The sequence below is a fragment of the Tachypleus tridentatus genome, chromosome 7 (assembly GCF_004210375.1).
Source record: "Tachypleus tridentatus isolate NWPU-2018 chromosome 7, ASM421037v1, whole genome shotgun sequence".
NCBI classification, from domain to species: domain Eukaryota; kingdom Metazoa; phylum Arthropoda; class Merostomata; order Xiphosura; family Limulidae; genus Tachypleus; species Tachypleus tridentatus.
In genome coordinates this window covers 80181090-80207976 of record NC_134831.1, presented here as the reverse complement: position 1 = coordinate 80207976, position 26887 = coordinate 80181090, and the positions used below count along the sequence as shown (strand labels likewise).

Here is a 26887-nt window from a genome sequence, read left to right as displayed (position 1 = left end):
CAGAAACTTCTCCAATCCAGTTGTCACGTGACTTGAATACTCAATTCAAATTTTAAAGCCTGTTTATTTTTTTGATGTCGCGCAAAGCTACACGAGGGCTATCTGCACTAGCCGTCCATAATTTAGCAGTGCAAGACTGGAGGGAAGGCAGCCAGTTGTCAGTACCCACCGCCAAATTTTGGGCTACTCTTTTACCAACGAGTAGTGGGGTTGGTTGTAACATTATAACACTTCCACGGCTGAAAGGGCGAACATGTTTGGTGTGACGGGGATTCGAACCCGCGACCCTTAGAATACGAGTCGGGCCTTAAGGTGTTGTATTCTCATGTTACAACGCTTCATGACCGAGTCATTCATTGGGCTGAATTTTAAGTTATTCACAGAATGCCTGGTGATATTTGCTGTGACACAAAAATGGTAATGAAAATCAGCCAGGTAAGACACCTACGATTTCTAAGCCTCGAAACTAGATAAAAGGAATTTCCTTGGACTGATTTAAAACAGGTTTGAAATTTCAAGCTGTTATCTTTTCACCCTTACCCCTCCGAGGGTTCTGTGCTCAACAGCGTGTGCCGTTCTTTCTTATCGATAGTGCGTGATGCGACAAGTGACATGTCATAGAAACCTGTATTTTCTAGGTCATAGCCGTTTTCAAGGTACTATTTTCTTTGTCATGACGGTTAATAATTGCATTAGAAAAATGAACTAATGACAATCTGTATTTGTGCACATTTAAGTATCATGATTATATTGTTTGGAAACGATCTACGATTTTAATTAATAAGAAATAGAGTTACACCAGTCTTCAAAGATGACCTTAAAAAATGTTATTACGAATAATATGAAATTATAACTAATAATGTTGAGGAATGAATTAATAACATTGTAATATGGATTAAAATCAGGATTTTTTTGTCTGTTTTTCATAACTGAAATGGTACCGGGAAAGACATTGCCGATACATATTATGAAAGACATTGCCGATACATATTATGAAAGACATTGCCGATACATATTATGAAAGACATTGCCGATACATATTATGTACTACTAATCATAGTCTCAAACCTCTTTTATAAAATTCTAAGAGACGTTTTTATCAACACATGAATTAGGTTTTTCTAGGTTTTCAAAAGCTACTAAGACCTTCAATTTAGCTAAAAGGAAAAAAAAAAAAAAAAAAGATTGCTAAACTAGAGAACCGGCGAGTGGCGAATCAGCCAATTGTTACGATTGCTAGTCTGATTCTGGCATTAGTAAGGTTAGCTCATCACTGCTTTAAGTTGTTCTAACCAAAATGTTGCACTGGCCGTCCCCAGTTTAGCAGTGTAAGACGAGAAGGAAGGCAGCTAGTAATCACCACCCACCGCCAACACTTGGGCTACTCCTTTGCCAACGAATAGTGGAATTGACCGCACATCCTCATGGCTGAAAAGGCGAGCATGTTTGGTATGATGGGGATTCGAACCTTCAACCTTCAGATTACGAGTCTAGTATCTAACCACCTGACCATACTCTAATAAGTAGCCACTGATCAATGCTACAAACGTATGGGAATTAGGCATAGTAAGACTTTAGGGCGCTATTCAGTTAAAATGCTTTTATTCAAACTTCACTTCAAACAAATTAAAGGAATTTAACATTTAGTTCTAGATACATCTTTCTTTGAATGGTTTATGTCTTTATGTGGTGATCTTTTTTTAAAGATTTTGTGTATCCAACTCCACCTTGTTTTTTCTACATTTTGACAACACTGCCATTCCAATCATTATTAATTTTTTCCATTTTTTATTACTTGTAAATTTTTGTTTTTATTCTCATTTTTGTTTTTTAGTAAGTCGTAAATTTGTTCTGGTTTCATTCTTCAAGCGTTTTAAACAAATAGATAATTTTTTTTAACGTGTAAAGTGTAATCGGTAAGTACTATTGATGTTTCATTAGAATGCAAGTGCTTACTGTTGTGGCATGTTCCTATTTGTTTGTAGCAGGTTGTAAGATAAGTAAACTTTTGCGACTCCACCTCTTTTTTCTTTTTTACCCTTTTGCTTGATGATTGACAGCTTTCAGAGACTCGTCTTACTTCGTTAGGTGCTATTATACGTGGCCTCTAGAGGGCGCTGTTAACAGCTTATAGCCGCCAGTCAAGGTCATCTGAAAGCTATAGCACTTTATAGGAAAAGTGGAGGCCGAAGGTTGACAAAAAATCGTATAGTCCTTGTAGCAAAACATGAGTGGCAAATTAAGTTCCGTTCACATTATTTACTATGCAAATACAATTGAATGAAAGAACAAATTAAAAAGTTGAGATGGTGAAACATCACTTTAATACTGTATAATATTGTTACCACTCGTTCAAATGTGCGATTGTAGTTATATTAAAATAAAGAAGTATTTGCTCCTAAGTATGAATTTTGGAAGAGTTTACACTTAGCAGTCTGGACCTACTTATGAGTAAAATGCTTTTTGATGATAGCTGAATGCTGCATGTGTGAGTAGATATACATATATCCTTATATATATGTGTATGGATGTGTATATGAACATACGTACGCGTGCTGACACGCGGTCACACAAAATGGCGCATATTAATAGATATCACTTTTTTTTTGCAAGAAACTTCCTCATTTTATAACTGTGATATTATAGTTATAATATATACATTCCATATATTTTATACCTTTTAAGTAGAACTAAATTGTTTAGTATTAGAAATGTGTATGAAGTTTTGAAACAGCTATTTGTGGGATAATAGGTTTATTTCTGTACAGTGTCTCGTGTCTAACAGTGAGGCATGGTTCACGTCTCATATATTCGGTACATTTAAACTTTAAGTACGTGATTATGTCTCCCTGTTAGAGACGAAACGTTATACAGAAATAAATCTATTGTCCCTCAAACAGATGTTTCAAAACTTAGCATTGTTCGTAAAGTGAGTGGATACCGTTTAAATATATGTATATGTGTGTGTGTGTGTGTTCAATCTTTTCCAATTTTCATGAATCGGTTTATAGGTTATACTTAGTTGCCGTGGTGACAAGGCTGCCTGCCCTTTCTCATCCCGGACAAAGAACTGGCACCAGTCCCACATTTTTCCCTAACAGGGAATTTTGACCTAAGAAAGTCCCCGCCGAATGTGGAGGTGCATTCCAAGACGTTCTATCACCCTTTGGAAAGACAACTTTCAGCACAGTAGCCAACCTTCATGTTAGGGAGAATAGGAAACGAGTGAACCAAGGATAACTATTTGCCACAAATTGTAGTTTAGCTGCTTATATAATAACGCTTGTATCCCGCCCTCGAGATTAATAGTGCATTGAAAAGCGAGGTCAGTCACATTGTAAACTGATTCGAACCTTATGCATTTAAGCATGTGTCTGTTAAAAAAAAAGCACATGCTTATTGACTGACACACACATTTATTACAAAACCGTAACACAACAAGCATTTCCAAAACTGAAACTCGAGTAAATCTGAACGAAGTGGCCGATAATTTACTATGAATACTTTTCCGTGGTTAAACGAATGACAGAATTTAACAAATATACATAATTTGCGAGGCGTTCTTTACATGACGAAAACATGTTTTTTAAACTTTGCAACGTAACTTATTCCACATATTAATTAATCGCGGGACCAATAACTTTAAGAATGGATCACGTGTAGACAACGTGTATTTGATGACGAAACGAATTTTGAAAAAAACATATTTTGTTTTGTTTGTTTTTGAATTTCGCGCAAAGTACACGAGGACTATCTGCGCTAGCCGTCCCTAATTTTTCAATGTAAGACTAAAGGGAAGACAGCTAATCATTACCACCCACCGCCAACTCTTGGGCTACTCTTTCACCAACAAGTAGTGGGATGGACCATCACTTTATAACGCTCCTACGGCTGAAAGGGCGAGCATGTTTGGTGTGACTGGGATTTGAATTCGCGACCTTCAGATTACGAGTCAAGCGCCTTAACCACCTGGCCACGTCGGGCCCCTGGATGAAAATATATACACAGTAGATACTCGCTGTTTCTAACATCTGAAAGAAGGGCGCGTGCAGTAGTGGGTGAAAAGTAAACAGTATCTGTTAAAACGCAACTAGTGACTAAGATATGTTTTCCCACGAACGCTATAATTATTATTTTTTTGCCCCTACCTGACGGATGAATTAAATGAAAACCAAAAAGTTATTGTACTCATGAACTTGCTGAATGGAGTTTTGAAAGATTATAACTACCACTTCTCCCTTTCCCTATGACTCAGCGATAATTTAATAGATCATAACGATAAATTCTGGATCAGATTCTCACAGTATGCACAGCACTGATAACACATTTTATAGCTTTGTGCTAAATAAAAAAGAAACAAAGGTCCAATCTTTGAGAGCAGACAACTTTGTTTAATTTTACTATAAGGTGAAGTATATTTGTATTGCATGTTGGAAATAACAAGCACTTATGAAAACGTTTTATATATGATAAAGCTCCGACGTCTAAGAGTTTCACACCTTTTTCATTATTAACGCTCGAAAGTGATTGGATAAACTACATTATCTCTTTTCAACTTGTAATTAAGGGTAAAATGCTTAAGTGATTATTGCTTTATAATCTTAGATACAACGTTTCATCTCTTGAGGATTCAAAACATTAGCATGCCTGGTCTTCTGATTAGAATCTACAAGACAACGCTAACCTTGTTCTGGAGGTGTATGTTCTCTGTGGCATCAATCTGTGATGCACGCTGCTCCTACAAAGTGCATCCCAAAAAAGGGTTCCTTACGTTTTTAAAATCCCAATTTAACCACTGTTGCAGCTTTGTTATGTTATTAACACAAACAACAATATTAATTTTTTAAATCTAATGGTTTGTTATTTGTGCCTTCTAGTAGCTAAGTGGAAAGTCTCGAGGATTATAGCACTAAAAATGAGTTTCCATACTCGTGTTTGGTACTATACAGCCCACTTTTATTGCTTTCTCCTTGGGTTTCGATAGCCTTAACAAACGAGTAAGTCATTATTTGCACAATACACAATGAACAATTCAAGTAACTTGACTGATAATGTGAACAATAATTTCTTTTTATATTAAAAACAGACTCTACTGTTCGATAATCATGTTTTATTAACTTTACATTAAATATATCTGTAAAGGGGATTTATTAATTCTGGTGCTTTTCTGTGGTAACAAGTGGATGAATTCGGACAAAATGAATTAAAACGACGTTAGTTTTGTAAACTGCTACAATAACTGGTGATAAGTTTTATATATCAATATTTGCCGCTCATTTGAATCTTGTTGGGTTATGGATTCATCGATTGCGTTATTACTGCTTGTCTGCTTCTGAGAAAACACACAAACGCACACCTACCTGCCTGAGATTCAGTTACCTATATTACTACAGAATATAGCTAGAACCAAGAGAGCATTTAGTTTCCGCAACTTACATCTTTGTCAAAAAGATCGATAGATCGAACGGTAGGAAGAAAAACTTACTCTGGAGCTGTAGCAGTACTGTAGTAAACAAAATACAACCCGTATCTCTATAGTAACTAGAATAATCATGTAACTATATGAAAACAAGGAATGTCTTTGAGTAATGTATTGTAGCATATATTTCAACCATTTAAGCAACACTTTTTATTAAATATATCACGCCAGGTAATCATTTAATTACATATTTTTTACCATTTCTATTCAACTTCTTTCTTTGTTCGTCACAAAAGTGGATACAATTTTTGGTTATCTGTTTATATTTAAGGGACAGAAAACCTCTTTTTTAAAATAAAATCGTTCAAGAATGTCGTAGAAATTGGGGAGATAAATAATAGGTGTTGGTATGGTTAATACTTTGACTGTCTGACTTAACATCGTGAACTAGATTATTTGTAATAATGAACTGTTTTCTATGTTTTTGACTGGTTTATCGTAAATTCTGTCATTCTTGTCTAAGTCATTTTTCTGTGAAATTGCGAGTAAGACGACGCCTCCCTTCCCAGTGGCCCATCGGTATGTCTGCAGACTTACAATGCTAAAAACCGGGTTTTGAAACCCATTGTAGAGCACAGATAACCCTTTGTGGAGATTTGTGTTTGACTACAAACAAACAATTGAGACAGCGTATGGATCTTTATATGTGAGATTTACTTCCACAGAATCCCCAAAAGTGTTCTGTTTCAAGGGAACTGACACCAAAGCAAAATAAAGAGTAACAAATATTTTTTATTTCTTGCTTTTGAAGCTCACATATCATGCTGTGTTGTAGCCTACTGACCCCATAGTTCTCGTGATTCATGGTTTGTGCTTGTTTTACTCACGTCTTGCAAATTACAACGTTAAACCTTCCTTATGTGATGTCATTTTGATGTCCACTGACTGCGAGTGACTAAAACGGATGAACTTTCTAGGCGGCCTGCGGTCCTCTTCCAGAGAAATTAACACATTAGAATACATCATATTTGCTGGTTCTTCACTCCTAAATGGCAACAGTGGAGCATTTATTGGAAAAATAAGTAATATAAAGATTAAAGAGCAAGATTACTTATCATATTAACCAACATTTTTATGTATTACATTGGAATGTTGCCTTTGATTAAAAAATTTTTTTCCAGAATTTGTTTATGCCATTAAATATGCCTCACGAGAAAATGGAAGAGATTATATAACGTCTACATACATCATGACATTAAACAAAACAACATATGACCATGTGGTTAGGGCACTCGACTCGTAATCCGAGGGTCGCGAGTTCGAATCCCCGCCACACGAAACATGCTCGTTCTTTCAGCTGGGTGAGGGAATTATAATGTGACAGTCAATCCCACTATTCTTTGGTAAAAGAGTAGCTTAAGAGTTGGTAGTGGGTAGGGATGACTAGCTGCCTTCTCTCTAGTCTTACACTGCTAAATTATGGATGGCTAGCGCAGATAGCCTTCATGTAGCTTTTCGTGAAATTTGAAAAAAAAACCTACAAAGTAACGAAACAGCACAAAATTAAATGATTAGGTTTATCCAAGCAATTTCCGTGTAACTTGATGTTCAAACATTCTCAGACATAAGTAAGTAAACAATCAATTATAAATTTATGGAGTAAATGATGTCGTTTCCTTAATTCATGCCCAAAAAGTGTTATTTGTAAATGGCATGAATAAAAACTAATAAAAATGAAATGATTGAAATTCGCGTGCTTAATCTAGTTCACAGCATAACAGTTGACTTACATGGAGACTGATATGTGTGTGTGTGTGTGTGTGTGTGTACGTAGATCACTATTATGTATATGGTATCCCGGCCTGATGAGACCTGGTACTGACGAAAGGCCTCGTCAACATTGGATGTGGCAGACGTAATGTGGTTCACTATTATAACTTGTTCTCCTTTACTTTCACTCATGAGTTCATAAAATAAATTCAAGTAGGTACAAGTCTAATACGTATGTAACTTTAAATTGTCTGTATAATGCCCGCACCCTCAGTGGTATGTTTGTGGACGTAAAAAATAAAACGGGATTTCGATATTCGTGGTGGGCAGAGCAGAGTTAGTCCATTGTGTAGCTTTGTACTTCATTACAAACACATCGTGTAATAAAACAAACGTGACCTTGTGGAAGGGTGAGTGAAAATAATGGATATCTCAATTTCCTGCATTAACATCCGGTAAACTGTGTTTGACCGTTCTGACGTCATCTTGAGCAAATACTCTTTCTTACGATCGATGGCAAAGTTGAAAAACGGAGAAAGTCTAGATCAAACGTGGAAGCGCAGATAGCTCTCGTGTAGCTTTGCGCGAAATTCAAAACAAACCAAACCAAAACCAAACGTGGGTAAGCAGTTATGATAGCATAGAGCACGTGACACTAGCAGAGGAACGCATACGATTGGTTGCAGTGATAAGTTGCTTGAAGCCATCAAGGACTAAGGAGCCTTCTGTTGTTATTCGCCTTTTTCTGTATCTTTCTTTAGGACTTCGCCGCCAACTAGGTTATCACGTCTTCCTCTTTCAAACGTTTCTTTGGTAGGACTGAAGATGATGAATATTTCTGTACGGTGGTGAACGCTACACGCCCTTTGTTTATTCGGATTTCTATCGTTAAACATTCCAAGTGTTAATTGGATCATAAAGGCATTCTTACACAAGATACCATTACTGCATATGTTTTGAAATCTTATATAAAGAATGATAACATTTGGGGCTATCATTTTAAAGGATAGAAAATAATTGTTGTTTCCAGGTTCGCATGATTTGGCAGATATATTCAGTGAATTGTGAGTGTTGTTTGAGGCTGAACTGACAAAAATAGGGCAAAACTTGCTTTCTTGAGAGTTATAACACAACAAACACACACACAAAAAACAGAATGAAACATTCTATGATGACGTGTAATCCACTTGAAGTAAAACTGTATTCTCAAGATGGTTGGTATGGGTATTAAAACTTTAATTAAAATAAAGTACAGAACACATTTCAACGGGTACGGGATACAATCACGTTCCCTAAGACATGTGCCCGACAACATTCAGTTACAAAATATCTTTGTTGACCTGAAGATGGCCTAAGAAGGTCGAAAGGTTGTTCTATACTTTATTTTAATTAGTTTTAATACCCATACCAGAATGGTATTTCATTCTTGAAAATACAGAATGGATCATATTTTTATATTTAATCCTAACCGCATATCTCGACCCGATTTATTTTCCAACACGCCCTCCAGTAGTAGGTCTGTAGGCTAAGAATGCTAAAACCGAGGTTTCGATGCTCTTGGTAGGCATAGCACAAATAGCCCATGATGTATCTTTGTGCTTAAATACAAACATAACCAACATTCTCATTCAATACGTCCGGTCTCCTATACTGTTACCAAAACCTATCCTCCTTTTCAAGTTAACCCATGTTTCTAGTTTCTCATTTGTGTGCAACTGAATTACTAAGTGTATAATTTGTCATCGACTCTACATGACTGACTTTGTCTTTTCTTTTCTTGATTTTTAATATTGGTAGATAGACTGTAGATAAAGCTGCTCTTTTATAGTGAAAGTTTCCTTTCAACAGAAAGGTCAATATATAGGAGAAATGCGTTTTTTAAGTCCTTGTTTCCTTATGAAATTGAAGTATAAACCCTAAAGCCATTGAAAATAAAAGTAAATGTATTTTCGAATATTTTTTTCGTATTAACGAGAAGGGTCTTTAACCAAATAAAAACCAGTAAACTTACACATACACATAAGTTTGCTCAATTCGTTTCGCTCAATGAGTTTGACGCTGCTCTCTTTCGTTTTCACTCCGTTTAAGACAGTGAAGTTCACGCTGACGTATGTACATACCACTACTACTACCCTAAGGATTTTATCAATACCCAAGCCTCAACTAAACAATTCTGTGTTGCTGGATACCAGGTGTTTAATGTTCATTTGTTGCAACAGACTCACTTGCGGAGTTATACAGCTTTTGCATTATTGATCCGTATAAGCAATGAGCTAACATGTGATAAATGGAAAATGATTCGACTAGAAGTCCTAGCAACCACGACAAACATTTACTAGTAGTCAAGTGTAATGCCAACTTTATTATGGTTTGATGAATTCCACAAGCTGCCTCCACAATTCTTATTCTGTGAAACGTATCACGTATACGTGTAACATTCATGTTTTCTTGAAATGCGTCATCCTTACCTCATGTGGTATTCAGTTATACTTATTTGGTATTTTTTTCAACTAATACTCATAACTGTCAAAGGTTAAATCTAAATGACACCGAGACCATGGAATCTGCGCATATTATATTAGTGGGGGCCGAGAATTCGCTTATACATTTATTTGTTGTTATATTCAAAGCTGCACAATAAAGTAGTGTGCTGTGTTCACCACGAGTATTGAAACCCTGTTTTTAGCATTATAATCCTACAGACTTGCCACTGACCACTGGTTGGGGTCGTGAGCATGAAGTTGAAAATTTATTGTCCATGGATGTGACATTTGACATAACTGTTGTTTTTAAGCTGTCCAATTTCGACTATTGCTTGGGTTTTTATAAGCAAATATATGGTGATTGATTGCTAATATCGATAGTGTTTTGATACTCGTGTGGGCACAGCACGAATAGCCCATTGTGTGGCTTTGTGCTTAATAACATACAAACATGCTATCCTCGTTTTCTACTGTGTGGACGACTCCATAAGAAAGCAATCCATTGTTCAGATGCTGAACCAGCCCTAAAAGTAGCAATAAATGTAACTTTTGTCTCATTTTTATGACTTTACTTGAGAGGAGAATTCTCAGTAAATGTTATATATAAGATATATAAGCATATTTAAGTAAAATTATTCTCAGTTAAGTACATAAAGCACACACTGTTGTAATGACGTTGTTTAAGAGCTCAGCTTTGTCTGTTGGATTTGTTATTTAGAGCTGGGCATTGCACATTAAACTCTCTTTACCTTATGTGCGTAACCTTTACTGTAATTAAATCCCTCTTTCAATGGGACCTGTTTTGCTTACTTTTGCAATCTTTGAACCCTTCTTTCAATGGGACCTGTTTTACTTACTTTTGCAATCTTTGAATCCTTCTTTCAATGGGACCTGTTTTACTTACTTTTGCAATCTTTGAACCCTTCTTTCAATGGGATCTGTTTTACTTACTTTTGCAATCTTTGAATCCTTCTTTCAATGGGACCTGTTTTACTTACTTTTGCAATCTTTGAATCCTTCTTTCAATGGGACCTGTTTTACTTACTCTTGCAACCTTGAAATCCTTGTTTCAATGGAACCTGTTTTGCTTACTTCTACAATCGTAGAATCCTTCTTTCAGTATGATCTGTTTTGCTTTATAGCTTTTGCAGAACGTTCGACTTCGAAGAAACTTGTTATGTAGGCCTAACGAAACTCCAATTAGGGTATTTTATCAGTTTATTTTCATTGTTACAATACATTACTTTAAAGAGTTTCAAATACCACTTAGAAACAGGATAGTTTCCCATCCAATTAAAATGAACTTAAAACAGTGTAAAAAGTAATTTATTTTTTCTAGAAATATCCTTTATGTTTAGACTGTTTCACATAAAAATAAAACGATAAAACTCTAGCGCTTTCAAAAGGTGGATCTGTTCATCTCAGACAAATGTAGCTTGATGAAGACTGCACCTGTCGGAAGCGTTAAAGTTTTATCTTATTTTCGAATGTGTTTTACTTTTTTGCCATAAATGTGAAGGCTACTTGACTCCAAAGTTGAATAATAATAGAAATGCATATTCACAGACGCCGAATATGGTGTTAGGTGGCCAAGAACCTTCATGACACCAGTAATCAATTTAACCCTGAATTGTTCAATAATTTAGTCAAAATTATAACACCTTTTCTCAAAGGAAACCTGCTCATTTTCCATACAAGCGAGTATAGATGAAAGACATCTCTTTCATGCTTGATAAATCGGTCTGCAAGAGCTCATTGTATGTGGAAAGGTGCATCATATTCCTGAAAGACATCATCACCAGTAAAATCAAAAATCATAGAGCAAACATGCTCACCTATATTGTCGTGCTGTCTTCTACTGCAATAATAGGACCAAGCCCATGGATAGAAAAAAAGTAGTCTGACGTACACTAAAGCAATACAAACTCTTTACAGTATGGAACAAATATTAAAGTTTAACTCTCACGCATCACCTCATATGATTGGAAAGGAGTTAATATGTACAATTTGACCACACCTTCTTTGAACACAATTTCCTAACCCACAAGTTCTGTTTATTGCACACTGAAACGTATATTTCTCGATGTAATGTATGGTATCTGATATGTAATGGATGTAATACAATATGTAATCTATGGTGTCTGATATGTAATGGACGATATCCCATGTTTAATGTATGGTATCCTACATGTAATTTATGGTATTCTACACGTAAAGTATGGTATCTGATATGTACTGCATGGTGTCCTACGTGCAATTTATAGTATCTGATATGTAATGGATAGTGTCCGATATGTAATGGATGGTATATGGTTGAGCTCATTTACGCTGTTGAATGGCAGTTGTCACTGAAATTCAAAGATTTTTGGTTGCTATGTTGTCTTGTTTATTTAAACGAATCTTAGACAGTTCTGATCACGCATTCTTCAAACCATTATTATTGTACTTAATATTTCCTAGTTTTATTTCATTCCAGCATCTCTCTGAAGACTGTTATTCTTTTCTTCAAATAAGTCCCCACCCTAGTGGCTCGGCGGTAAATTTGTGAGTTTATAACTCTAAAGATCAGGTTTCGATACCCATGGTTAGCACACAACATATACCCCTTTGTGTAGCTTTGCGCCTAACAACAAACAAACAAATACATCTAATAAATAGGTGTGATCCTAATTGCAAACTATACCTGCTAATTAAGCCTCTTCCATCAGCCTCTCGAACTTTATTAGATCCTTCCTGGAATATAACATACTTAGAATTGAAGTTTTGCTGGAATCCATAGATCTTATAAACACACAAAAAACATACACATGGAATGTAGAAATGGGGTAACATCTAATTTTCGTATTTAATGTTCAATCTTTTCAATTTACAGGAACAAGCATTTTCTTTGCCCATACTCTTTGTGAAATATATAAATACATGGCGTGACCTCTAGAGTTTTTTTTTATAAACTGTCTTCAATAATGATCATTATCCAACTCGTAGATGCTTTACTTATATTTGAGGGGCAAAGCTAGTGAAATATATTCTGGCTAATAAATATTATCTTTTAACACACACACCCCCCAGAAAAATAAATCAATTGCCTCGAGCTCCCCAGTGGCACGGCGTCTGCGCACTTACAAACAACAACAACAATTGGCCCAAATCGAATATCTTCAAAAATATTCAGAAGTTTTGTCTTTATTGATAGAAACACTGACATTGCTAATTTTTCCTCTATATTTTTTGTCGCTTCCTTCATTATTTAGTCAATTTCAGGTCCTTCCTTTTTTTCTCTTTTCCTTTACCTAAATACACGTGATCTAAAAAGTTACTCATTCACCTCAAATATTCATTATAACCATGAAACCCCAGTTGTTAATTACTATGACGTTATTTCATAACCCTGAACCCCAAGTTGTTAATTACTATGACGTTATTTCATAACCCTGAACCCCAAGTTGTTAATTACTATGACGTTATTTTATTCCTTCTTTTAACACATGCACCTTCTCTCGTGTTGAAAGGTTGAAACCTTTAACGGGCTACCTACTTGCTTCTGGTTCAGTTTACGTCACTAGAGATTTATAACACTCGTTAATACCGTGGGATTATTACGAGTCAGGTTGTCGATACGGAGAGAAATGGTTACTCTGTTTAGAGTGGTTAGTAGTTTGTTTTTTTTTTGAATCTTGCACAAAACTACACGAGGGCTATCTGTGCTAGCCTAATTTAGCAGTGTAAGACTAGAGGGAAGGCAGCTAGTCATCACCACCCACCGCCAACTCTTCGGCTACTCTTTTACCAACGAATAGTGGGATTGATTGTGACATTATAACGCCCCCACGGCTGAAAGGGCAAGCATGTTTGGTGCGAGCAGGATTCGAACCTGCGACCCTCAGATTACGAGTCGAACGCCTTAACCCACGTGGTCATGCTGGGCGAGGTAAGTGGAGAAGCCACTCTAATGCACGTAGGCGAGCGCTACGTGAAGGCAAATACATCCATTAAGTGCAGCAGCTATTGATTACCGAATTGTTGTTTTATTACACATAAAGAATTCATCAATTGAACTCTGATTTAATAAACAACGTGTGACGAAGATTTAGGTATTATACCCCACTATGATTATTTCGCCTTTAACATAAAATACTAAGGACTGAGACGTTAGTGTACGACAAGTTTACTATAAAATGACTAAACTCTGTAATTATTTACCTTAAGATACTAGGTTGTAAGGTTATGAAATATAATTTTCTTACCCTTTGTTTTGTTAAGCGTTTCTAAAGTTATTAATTGGGAAAACTATAGTCACTTCTCTGATTTTGAAGTTGTAACATTTGTTTGTTTTTGAATTTCGCGCAAAGCTACACGAGGGCTATCTGCGCTAACCGTCCCTAATTTAGCAGTATAAGGCTAGAAAGAAGGCAGCTAGTCATCACCACCCACCGCCAACTCTTGAGCTACTCTTTTACCAACGAATAGTAGGATTGACCGTAACATTATAACGTCCCAACGGCTGATAGGGCGAGCATGTGTGGTGTGATGGGGATTCGAACCCGAAACCCTCGGATTAAAAGTTGAGCACCTTAACCACCTGGGTATGCCGGGCCTTGTTGTCATCTTCTATAATGGAAGGTTGTCAACTCGTTAAGATTATTAATTATTGAATTTTAAAATACAGCATTTCAAGGCTAAGTAAATATAAAGGTATTTTACTTTACGTTTCTGTAAATTATCCTGAGTTTATTAATTATGATATCTCGATAACGTGTAAGTATTAATCTGCGAAGTTGCAATATTTTCACGTTTTAGGTTTTTATGAAATAAAGGTATTGCTCTATGACTTCTAAGATGGAAAGTTATAAAGCTGCGACGTTTGCAAAATTTCAAACGTGAAGCTATTAGCCTTTGGGACAAACACTTGCAACATTTGCGTTCTTTTAAACTTCTGAAGACTTTTTTAGGGGTAAAGAATGTTCTCATTAGTTTTTGTTAACGCTGAATGGCTAAAAAATATTCGTATGTCAACCAAACTCACTGTGGGCAGATGGGCAGAGCAAAGCTAGCCCATTGTTCATCATTCTGCTTAATAGACAAATAACATATACAGTTTATTTACACAATATTTTGTTTGCTTGTAACATTATAACTAACATGTTATGATGAAAACAGTATTAAAACATGCATTACGAAAATATGTTATTATTATTATTATTACTAAGGTGCTAATAGCTTTGTATTTTTAACCCAGAGTTAAAAACAAATTTAATCTTGGAACTTCGTCAGTTTTACCCCGTCGCCCGTTCATCCGTGAGGGCGTTATAATGTGACGGTCAATCCCACTCTTCGTTGGTAAAAGAGTAGTCCAAGGGTTGGCGGTTGATGGTGATGACTAGCTGCCTTCCCTCTAGCCTTACACTGCTAAATTAGAAACGGCTAGCAAAGACAGCCCTCGTGTTGCTGTGTGCAAAATTAAAAACAAGCAAACACACAAAAACATGTTTATCATGAAAAAAAATTCCTATTACTATACTAAAATGGCTAGGTGGTTAAGGCACTCGACTCGTAAGGGCTGCGGGTTCGTATCACTGTTATACCAAACATGTTCACCCTTTCAGCTGTGGGTGCGTTATAATGTGACGATCAATCCTATTATTCGTTGGTAAAAGAGTAACCCAAGAGTTGGCGTTTGATGGTGATGACTAATTGCCTTCCCTCTAGTCTTACACTGCTAAATTAGTGACGGCTAGCGCAGATAGCCCTCGTGTAGCTTTGCGCGAAATTCAAAAACAAATACCATCAGTTTTTATTTGCTTTTACAGTTGATATATTTTAATAGAGATTTAATTTGTTTTTAGAGTTTTGAGTATCTTAAACGAATTGAAACAGATTCATGAGGCACAAAATGAAATATGATTTATAACGAGAGCACCAAACATTTTAAAATCCGAAACGTTCGAAGATTAGACGTTTTGTTTTTTTTTGCTGTGACGATCCTGTTTTGTATTAGAATTAAAATAATGTGAAACATTTTGAAATCGTTATTAATACATTTGTTGTTGTTGTTTTTCTTTAGTGCGAAGCTGCCCAGTATTCTCTCTGTCTTGTACCCTCCGCGGGAATCGATTCTCACTTTTAGTACTATAAATTTCAAGCAAAGGGAAAGCAACTTTCAACGAACCTTATGCTCTCAGGTATCACTTACACATGAAAGGTAGTATCACTGAGTAACTAGTGTTATTATGTGCACAATGTTTGTACGTTTTTGAACTATTTTACAAATGAAAATTTTAAATCTCGAAATGAAAACTTTGGTGTATGTTTTTATTTTTAGTCGCCTTATAAAGTTTGACCACTGCTGCGCCCTCTTCCTTTATCTATGCGCTGCTAGGGAGAACAACCCTCCCTCTACTTCCCGGGTCACTGTGCCATGGGATCTGGCTTACCACTCAGCCCCTGAGGGATCGTACATTAAGTAATAACAAAGTTTGTCAGCAACATTGTAATCAAAATACATAATGGTTTTGTTTTCTTAAGTTTCAGGTATAACATTTCAGGTTTTGAGTGCTAATATGTTTCTCATTTTATTATAGATATACGTCCTGAAAATACGTGTCAGTCCAGTTTTATGATGTATTTGAAATTGAGAACAAAGTGAATATTGGTTTTTTAGGAACCCAAAATTTATCCTCGTGACCTTATTGATCACGCAGGCCTGCGATGGTTTTATTGTTTTCAAGTGTTTTTACATGTTCTACAGTTATTCCTGAACGCTAAATCCAAAAATTATATGAATTTTTCTCCATCCCGTACAGATTTTTCATAAAACGTCACAAGTACTTTTACATATTGTTATGCTTAAAATCTTGACAACAGCTGGCTACAGATTTATCTTGACCAATCGTGACCTTAGAATCTTAATCGATCGTTCTATAACCCACGAGAGACACAATCAACGGTTAACAAGTCGTATCACGTGTCATTTCTGAATAGTACTTGTTTGTGTGAGTACTTTGACATCATTTTCCCTTTTCCACATTATTTCATCGTCGATATGCCAGTAACAGGTGGTGAGAATGACCCTAACGTATTCTGTGTACTTGTTGTAAATTTATTCTAAATTTGATCTAGGTGAGAATTTTATTTATTTCCGGACAACCCGTCGAATCCTCCTGCTCAACGCCGGCGAAATTTTCTTGGGCCGATCACTTAAAATTCTCGTTCCGTATCCCTCAGGGTCTTTAAAGACATTTGCAACAGCAGTTTTACTACGCCCAATCTCACCAGCGATGGCACGTTGAGAGAGATCTTGCTTTTGCAGCTCAACAATTTTTCCACGTTCAAACTCTATCAACTTTTTAGCCTTTGCCATGTTTTAACCCAGTGTAACACAGGAGATGTCAGTGGAATATGTTGACAACGCTAATGCTTGAACACAAATGACTAAATTTCATTATGTGTTTACCGATTAACGCTTCGTTTCAGTGTTGTCTTAAACTTGTGACCAGCTAGTATTTAGGCTAATTTCATAGTGTTCACATTTTCCCTATTAAATGCTAAAAACGTTTTTGTTTTTATTTTCCCTTTTCTTATTTTCATCTTTCGATGCTCTACTCAAATAAGTGGTTGAGTCTAACAACACACAATACATATTTTTTCTTTACGTTCATTGGCCTTAATATTTTGGCCAGCAGTGTGTATATATATATATATATATGTATGTCCTTGAATTGATTCACTGAGGGTCAAGAAATGGTAATAATAACCAAATGCCCCCTAGTAGCTCAGCAGTATGTCTGCGGACTTACAACGCTAAATACCGGGTTTCGATACCCGTGGTGGGCGGAGCACAGATAGCTCATTGAGTAGCTTTGTGCTTAATTCAAAACAACAATAACAACTAAATAAAAAATAACTGTTCCGCAAAGAAAACTCCAATACTCTTTTCTTAGAAGTTTCGTGTATTTATTTGTTTGTTTAAAATTTCGCGCAAAGCTAATCAAGGGCTAAGTTTCGTGTAAAACGTATAAAGCAGGTTTATAATATCAAAGTTATAAACGAATACTTTTCTCATGTTCCTGCTGGGAAAGCAGCATTAATGACTTTTAGTAAATCTTACAGTTCAGTTGCCATAGTTCTGCTTACGTGTTATATTATACATCATATAATGGAAAAACGAATTTGTTGTCGAGTGCATGTTACGCAAACTGTAACAAACAACTTAAAAAAAAGGTCAACATTCATTTTATTATATGCCACCTTTAATAATAATTACTGTGCACATACTAATATATTAATAAAACATCGATGCTCGTCTAGTTGTATTAGTATGACACGCCCACAGTCTTGATACAGCTTTGTGTACCAGAAAGTAGAATGTATTTATTCACCTGAATAAAGTACGTCATAATTTAATGGATTTCCGTTGCTACGTGCTTTTAGCACATAGCTACATACATGTTTTTTGTGTGTTTTTTCGATCTGTATTCAGTTTGTGCCCTATTCTTATGGTTTTCCAAAAGTACGCCGGAATCTTGTTACGTGCACGCCATACACGATCACAGTTGAACGTGTTGGAGTGATATCAAGTGCCATTCTTAGTGAGGGTGTGGTAGACAAAACGAGGACTGACATGAACTCTACGGTAAGATGTCTTTAACGAAGCTGTTAAATATTTCAGCATTTATTATCCTAACGTCGGGCAAAGTTGTCAGTGAGAGTGAAAAGTTCACATCATAAAGCTTTAATAAAATGTCATTAACCATTTGTTACAGTGAGCATCCTATTGGTCAATTTCTGCGTAGAAAATACTTTCTGAAATAGTTATAAATATTTGTATATTTATTTTGACCTATTTGTCAGCCAATTTTGAACGGAACTGTTTATTTATCAGTTTGTTTGGTTAGTTTGTATTTGAATTTCGAGCAAAACTACACGAGGGCTATCTTCGCTAGACGTCCCTAATTTAGCAGTGTAAGACTCGAGGGAAGGCACCTAGTCATCACCACCCACCGCCAACTCTTGGGCTACTCTTTTACCAACGAATAGTGGGATTGCCCTTCGCATTATAACGCCCCCTCGGCGAGCATGTTTGGTGTGACAAGGATTCAAACTCGCTACCATCAGATTAACCACCTGGCCATGCCAGGCCTCTTATTTATCGAAACGTAGATTCATGTAAAATAATTGCAGCTTGGTAGTGTGATCATAATCTGTATAGTTTGAGGTGCTCTGTTTGTCTTCATGGGTGTCATGTCGGTGTTCAATGTTGATGCATAATAACTTCAAATAAAATTTGTTCATGCAAACGTTTCTGATTTATATTCGTAAGAGCACATGTTGAAACGTATTCAATACAAAACGAACTTCAATAACTGCTCTCCAGATGTCACTGTTCAGCATTACTGTATGGACTCTAAATAAGCAAACATCTCACGTCTTCAAAAAAAGGTAAACTATTTCACTTGTGTATTTCACCGCGATAATTGAAATATATCATATTTCCAGAATTGAATATTTCCCCTATAACGAATGGTACTGAAGTGAACAAAACGAACCACCATCCGTATATATCAATAGCCAATGAGATAAAAGGAGAAAAATATTACTTAAAAATTTAATGTTATTCTTAAATGCCGTGTACTAATGAAATGAAGGCGTGGTTACTGTACAAAAAGTGTCTTTTCATTGTCGTGATTTAAAAGCGAAAATAGTTCTCTGAAAGCTTGTCCATACCCATAAATATTATTATTACTAAGAAATCATATAAAACAAACTCTTCCAGACAATGACATGCCGATTTTGGTAACAAGTACCCTGTAGACTCTATACAAAGCGACTCATTTTTTTAGAACGATCCTCACTCGTTGTCACATTAAAAAGTCATTGATTACCTTTGTTCTTCCAATGACAAAACACAATGCAACGTATTTTGTTAGTGTTTGAATCACGTTAGTTTCAAGTAACTTCTTCCCTGTTGGCGCTTGTTATCAGTTACCGACAACGTTTTCAATAAAAATATGAAAACGTTTTTTAACACGTAAATTTATAACCAGTTACATTCAATACAAATCATTTGATTTCGCATAACTTTAAAAGTAGCAAAGCGATTCTCACGAGCATGGATTCCATGTAACCATAGGAATGAAATTAAAGTCATCAGTCAAGAAGGGCCTGGCGTGGCCAGGTGGTTAAGGCACTCGTCTCGCAATTCGAGGGTCGCAGGTTCGAATCCACGTCACACCAAGCATGCTCGCCCTTTCAGCTGTGGGAGCGTTATAAAGTGATGGTCAATCCCACTATTCGTTGGTAAAAGTGTAGCCCAAGAGTTGGCGGTGGGTGGTGATGACTAGCTGCCTTCCATCTAGTCTTACACTCCTAAAAGGGCTAGCGCAAATAACTCTCGTGTAGCTTTGCGCGAAAATTCAAAATAAACAAATCAGTCGAGAAGCAGACAGTTAATACACCAGTACTCAAAACACGTCATGAATGCCGCGTTAGAACGTAAAACATGTGAGATGGACAGTTTTGTTTGTGGTCAAATCGTCTCAAACGCGACCACATTATCGGCGCGATCTCAAGTCATGCTTGTTGTTGTTTTGAAGTTAAGAACAAAGCTACGCCACGGGCATCGAAACTTGGTTTCTAGCGTTGTTAGTCCTCAAACATGCCACTGTGCCACTATTGGGGCCTTGAGTCGTGGATCGCTGACCCCAGCAATCCCATTTTATGAAGGTAGAGATGTACTACTGACGAAAATGAGAAACTATTCCCTAATACCTTATTATCGTTCTTGTAAAATAAAGGAGAGAACATTTAGAAAAATTATTGCATTCCTCATATTAATATAAGGTAGACATTATTTTTATGAAACGTGTTACCATCCTGGTGTGTTTTACATTCTTAATACAAAGGAAGACGTATTACCCAAAATCTAACTGTTGCCCTTTTATATCACGTTCACTACGTTAAGAAATGAAATGGAACGAAATTATCATAGACAATCAGTTGTGGGAGTGAAGTTATCATAAACAGTCAGTTATTGTAGTGAAGTTATCATAAACAGTCAGTTATTAGGGTGACGCTATCATAAACAGTCAGTTATTAGGGTGAAGTTATCATAAACAGTTATTGGAGTGAAGTTATCATGACAATCAGTGGGCTATAAACAGTCAGTTGTTGGTGTTAACTTGTCATAGATAGTCAGTTGTTGAAGTTATCACAGACAGTCAATGGTTGGAGTGAAGTTATCATAGACAATCAGTGGGTTATAAACAGTCAGTTGTTGGAGTTAACTTGTCATAGATAGTCAGTTGTTGGAGTTAACTTGTCATAGATAGTCAGTTGTTGAAGTTATCACAGACAGTCAGTGGTTGGAGTGAGGTTATCATGGACAGTCAGTTGTGTTATCTTTAGTATAAGATCAGGGTAATATAAAAATGAAAACTACATACAAAACAATGACTACTGTTTGAGTACTGTATAGGATATCTATCTATACCTATTTCAGTATAATAACGTATCATGTCATACCAGTTGTTGTGTCTGTCATTGGTTTGAAATAAACTTTGGCCAATACAGAATCTCGATCTGGAACCTCTTTGGAATGTTATGGAACAAAACATGCTTAAAGAGAAGAAAAATGAATCCTGAAATCTCGCTGATACTAGATGTGCTTTGTAAAGATAGCAGATATTCCACCATGTTATAACCAGTGACTATGATTAGTAGTAAATGGTAATAGCAAAGTTAACCTCTAAATTCTGTAGGTTTAGCTATAAATGAGCTATCACCATATTAAAATTGGTCGCAAGCATTTAAACACGATATACCCTTCCGACTGTGCTCTATTAATATACTGTTATGAATACGGTGTTTCCTATTTTTATAAAATAAAATTAATCTTCAGAAACAATTTAAACTGCTAAAAAAAGACTTTAAAATCAAGAGATTAATGTTGATTAATAGTTCATCAGTAGGCTTCAGAACATAAACGTTAGCATTCGAGGTTCGATCTTTGCTTTGGCACAGCGCAAGTGGTCCATGGTGCAATTTTGCGCCGAAGTAAACGCCCAAGAAAATCAGTATGTTAGTAATGATACTGTTAACAAAACTAACGAATTATTTAAAATGATACTAACGTTACGCTATTAAATAAACGTTACCTATTTTCATTATATTTCTTGTCTATTGCATTTAATCCGTGTTTATTTACTTAACTTTGAAACGGCAAAACCTAGGTGAATTTCATTAAACCTTTTTGCTCTGAAATGTAACATTTTCTGTAATTGTACGTAACAAATATAAATCATGATAAAGAGTTAATTACAGCGCTTTAGTATCGCCAAACAATATGGGTTATGTTAATTTTCATGGATAAAAATATGTACCTATTTGTCCGATTTATAACATATATATATATGTAAACTACAGATATACAGATAGTTCTAAATAATATTATGTTTTCTCGGCGGTTATGTGATTGGGATGTGTATAAAGATACGTTTTCTTATGAAATTATCGTTCTGAAAAACGTGAGGCAAACTATCGGGAAATTAAAGATTTTGAGACGTCTTGATTTTTATATTCTTAAAACGGAGTTCGTTATCAAGTTTAAACAATCAGGGAAATAACAGTTAATTTATATTTCTCTTTTTAAAATAATCCTTTAAGCTTTAACCTATAGAAAACACTCTCTCTCTTGACAAACATAAAACAATAAACTGTAACTTTTGATGTTTAAGCAAGACTTTTATTGGTGATAAAGGGTTATGTAATTGTAATTATGATTTTATGTGAGAGTATATGGCCACTATAGAATTACCGAGAAACAAGTTAAATATTATAGTGCCATCTGTCGGTAATATTTATTATTATTGCTATTTTCTAAAAGTGAAAAAGTACGTTTAAATGAAAAAAAAAAAGTTACAGAACACAATTTTTGCTAATTTTAGGTGAAATATTAATTATACAGAAATAACATCTATTACACTTATATGAACTCAATATACACAATTCTTTGGCTACCATATTTTACTGTTTCATTAGAATTCCGTGATTTCACATTTCGTAGTAAACATAGCACTTATTTTTTGTTAACAGTTTATCAGACAAAGCATTTTTTGTAATTATCATAGGTAGTATGAATACAGGTTAGAGGGGTTGCCAAAGCGACGTGTTGTTCGTGTAAATGAATCACTTTAATATTATTTCAGATATAAATAATTAAGCTACGTCTTAAGATACAGGTGTGTGCTTGTGTAGCTAGAAATATTCTTACTACTGAAACGTTCCTTGGTGGCTCAGTTCAGCAGTAATTGTAGGAGCCTAAAACACCAAAAAGGGGGTTTCGATACTTCCGTGAACAAAGTAAACATTTGACAGCCCATTATATAACTTTGCCCTTAACTGCAAACAAAAAAAATGCTAGATACAAATAAAAAATACTAATTAAATTGTGACGTTGGAAATCGTAAAACCATTTTTTTGACTCTAATGCGAAGGACATTTTTTTTTTCTTTTTTACTATTATTGTTTTCGAGATACAATGAAAGTTTATAAATATCTTGGAATGCTTTTGAGATATATTGTGATTCGAGAACCCCCTGTTGGCAGTTAAGAGAAAGTAAATGCTCTTCCAGTTGAAGAATCTTGAATCGTGAACAATGTAAGTCATTTATTATTATGTTCTTTTTCTTATGTGTGGCATCTTTTTCGAGCACACACCTGTATGGATCCATTGTTTACCTGTCTAGGCCTACTTTTACATCGTACATTACGGATGCATTGGATCTATAAAATAGATTGGATGTTCGTCGTTTTGCTTACACTAAGGCTTGTGCACAATGCTGTGTTTCTGCCTGGTCTTTCAATACGTTTGAGTTTAAATTAAGTTCTCTTGAACTCTTATTACATGAAATTAATAAAGATCTTGATTTCTTGCTTGAAATACGCTCAACTATTTTTGTGTCTGCGCTTCTGATTGGCTTGTGTATGATATAATCCGTTAGCCTTTGATTGGATAAGACTTCCTTTATGTAACGCTTGCTGACTTTACATGCTACGGCAGTAAATCTATTTTGTGTTGGCGACACAAATAGGGAAGGGGGAAGAAGATCCTTTTATTTCTGTAGATGATATCACTGAGGAACATGTTTTTATCTTACGTATTCAGCGGTAACTGATACGTCAACGAAATTTGGCCATTTGTTCTGGACTGAACAAAAACTATTAGAAATACAGAATATGCATCAATTCCATTTGTAATTATTGAAAACTGAGCACAGAATGGTGGTTGAAACATTTTTTACAGTATTTTTTTCTCTAATAATCTGCAATTTAACTAAGTGTAACAGCTATGTTCAGCAAATGTATAAATTCTATTCGGAGAAGATTTGCAATAAGTGTATTACAGACTGTATTTCTGCTAAACGTATTAAATATTGGCAGCAGGAGTGCTAACATTTATTGGAAGGTGAGTAGGATGCCAAAAATACGCTTGCTAGCTTTTTATTTTCAATCATGGGTAAGGAACTCTGAGGAGCAAATAAAGCATTATTTTTATTATTAAATCACACTGAATAAATGTATCGTTCTTAAAGGTAACAATAAAGATAATACTCGTCACATTAGCATCATTTGTATCGTGTTACAGATACAAATATCTAATCACGACCTCATCCATTTCGTCAATCGAACATAGTGAATAATAACAGTGTATGTCGACTAAGTGATCATAGTGAATAATATTAGTGTATGCTGACGAAGTGAGCATAGTGAATAATATTAGTGTATGCCGATTAAGTGAACATAGTGAATAATAACAGTGTATGTCGACTAAGTGATCATAGTGAATAATATTAGTGTATGCCGACTAAGTGATCACAGTGAATAATATTAGTGTATGCCGACTAAGTGAACATAGTGAATAATATTAGTGTATGTCGACTAAGTGAACATAGTGAATAATATTAGTGTATGCTGACGAAGTGAGCATAGTGAATAATATTAGTGTATGCCGACTAAGTGAACATAGTGAATAATAACAGTGTATGCTGACTAAGTGGCCATAGTTGCTGATAATAATAAATTAAATAAAACTGATAATAGTATGGTATTCAGACTAAATGAATAAAGTTCAAAATAACAGTGTAGGCAAACTAAATGAATAAAGCTGGGTAAGTGAAATGAGTATATACGTTATTCTTCCTGTAATCAGAGGCTCCTATGATTAGCAATAAACTCGTTGATATCAGATATGTTTACTACAAGCGTTACGTACTAAACATGTCATACCTGACGGTGTAAAGTCAATTTATATTATTTTTAAATGTGTTTAAAATAAATAAGATTAATTCGACCTTCTACTTGAAAATAACTCTGTATAACAACTTCGGTTATTCAGGTGTACTGGTCGTCAACACCGACGAGGAGCATTCTTTTTGACGGGCGGGTAATCGGAAGTGCTTGCTATTATTAGATTAGAAGAGAGGTTGTAAACAGCCCTATTTTCTTATTGCCCAGTCGTATGTCATCCAAAAATATATCAAGGCTGTGAATATTCTGCCAAGCAGCTATGTTCAGGAATTTGAAGTAGCGTGACAGCGCATGCGTCCTGTACACATTTAGACAGGGACAGCTCAAGATCTGCACGTGCAAGCTTCTCATCCCATACACAAAATTCTATACCATTTTTGGTTTTCTTACCAGGACATTTGAACGATTTTCTGTCATGTTCTAAATGGCGTGTTACTTATTGTAGACAGATATTTTTCTTTGTAAATTTTCCTTTTTGTATAGATTCCTCTTCTGTTTAAATTCCACCATTCAAAGTCTACTAGAATGTTTCTGTAAACCCCTCATAACTATCTCTATCAGCATATTTTCTGCTGTTATTTCGTTTTATCCTGTTTGATGGAGTAATCGTTAATTTATTAATTTTGGACTCGGTAAACGGATATTCCCATATTCTAGAGGATGAAATGAAAATATTTAAAGACATGAAGTAATATATGCATTTTTAATGTAAGTTATGGTATCGTTGATGAAAATCAATTTTAAGAGAGCAAGACGCGTTACTTAATATCTTTCATCGTTCTTAAGATAATGAATTCACCATTCAGTTCATAACTTGTTAAAATTTTTGTTAAACACCTTGCAACATTTCTTAAGATTGCAATTGTTAATTTAGGTCTATGCCACCACGATACACTTGTAATAAAGAGTTGTACCGTGATGTTTTGTACTCCCACCGAAAGTTCCAAGCATGATGCGACTTCATCTCCCGCCCATTACAAGCTTAATCGCTTTTAGCCTGGGGTAGGTCGGAACTTTTGTAAGTCAATAATTTTTATACCCGTGCTTTTGACCAGTCGACAACCATATAGGAAGAACATATTCGTTGACAGGGATTTAAACTCACGCTTTCAGATTTCTAGTTGAGCGTCCTAACCATCAGACCATGCATGCCAGACCCTGAACAGACTTCATAAATTGCTTTTAACAAATACTTATTTACCTCGAGGATACAAAGTTCCTCTTGCTGTCTATATAACAAAAACAATCTTTACCACTGCCTCCAGTATGGGGCGTAAGGTATGTGATTTTATTGTAAGCTCCAGTAATGTATAGTATTGTTCTGAAGTCGTTTTAATCTTTTATAAGAAAAAAAAAAGACATTTTGTCTCTTTCTTTCTTTATATCTTTTTCTTACTCAAACAACTATTGAATGGTCATTTGACTCGTAAATACGTGAACTACGTTACCAAATTTGTAGTAACCACAACTGCATGATACATTACTCTGTTGGACGTCCAAATTTATAAGTAACTCAGCCACAGCACTGACATTTAAGTGTAATTCGATGGTATTCTAAAGATTATTCTCAACCGTAACTAGGTATCCGGATTACACGTATAGAAACCTAAAGCTCTTAAGAACATGTTAGGAAAACAACTTTTAGATTTTCATTTTAAAAGAAGGAACACAAATCTTCATCTTCCCAATGAGTTAAGGATATTTGTTCTCAACAAATTAATTTAATTAATATAATTAACCAAACCAGATTTCCTTTCGTCACATCGTACCCAAAGGGCATAGCTGCAAACTCTGTATAGAGATTCATATATAGTATGCTTCGTAAGTCATATTTTGGATAAGTGTTGTAGCCGCAGTTGACTGTTATTAATTACGGTTGGTATTTTTGAGTATAATACACATTTATCACGTCACT

At 35.4% G+C, this 26887-nt stretch overlaps 1 protein-coding gene across 8 annotated transcripts in view; it reads left to right on the top strand.

Moving 5' to 3' along the window:
• LOC143256056 (zinc finger MIZ domain-containing protein 1-like) overlaps positions 1–26887 on the top strand; it is a 181290-nt gene that overhangs the window by 28713 nt on the left and 125690 nt on the right. For 2 of the 8 annotated variants that reach the window (XM_076512711.1, XM_076512713.1), the window contains exon 2: positions 15734–15851. The exons of 4 other annotated variants lie outside the window; for them this stretch is intronic. The gene's annotated coding sequence lies outside the window, so the exon portion shown is untranslated. Of the gene's footprint in view, positions 1–15733; positions 15872–18277; positions 18302–26887 lie in introns of those variants that run through there. 2 more of the 8 variants (XM_076512712.1, XM_076512719.1) reach the window with 2 other exon arrangements.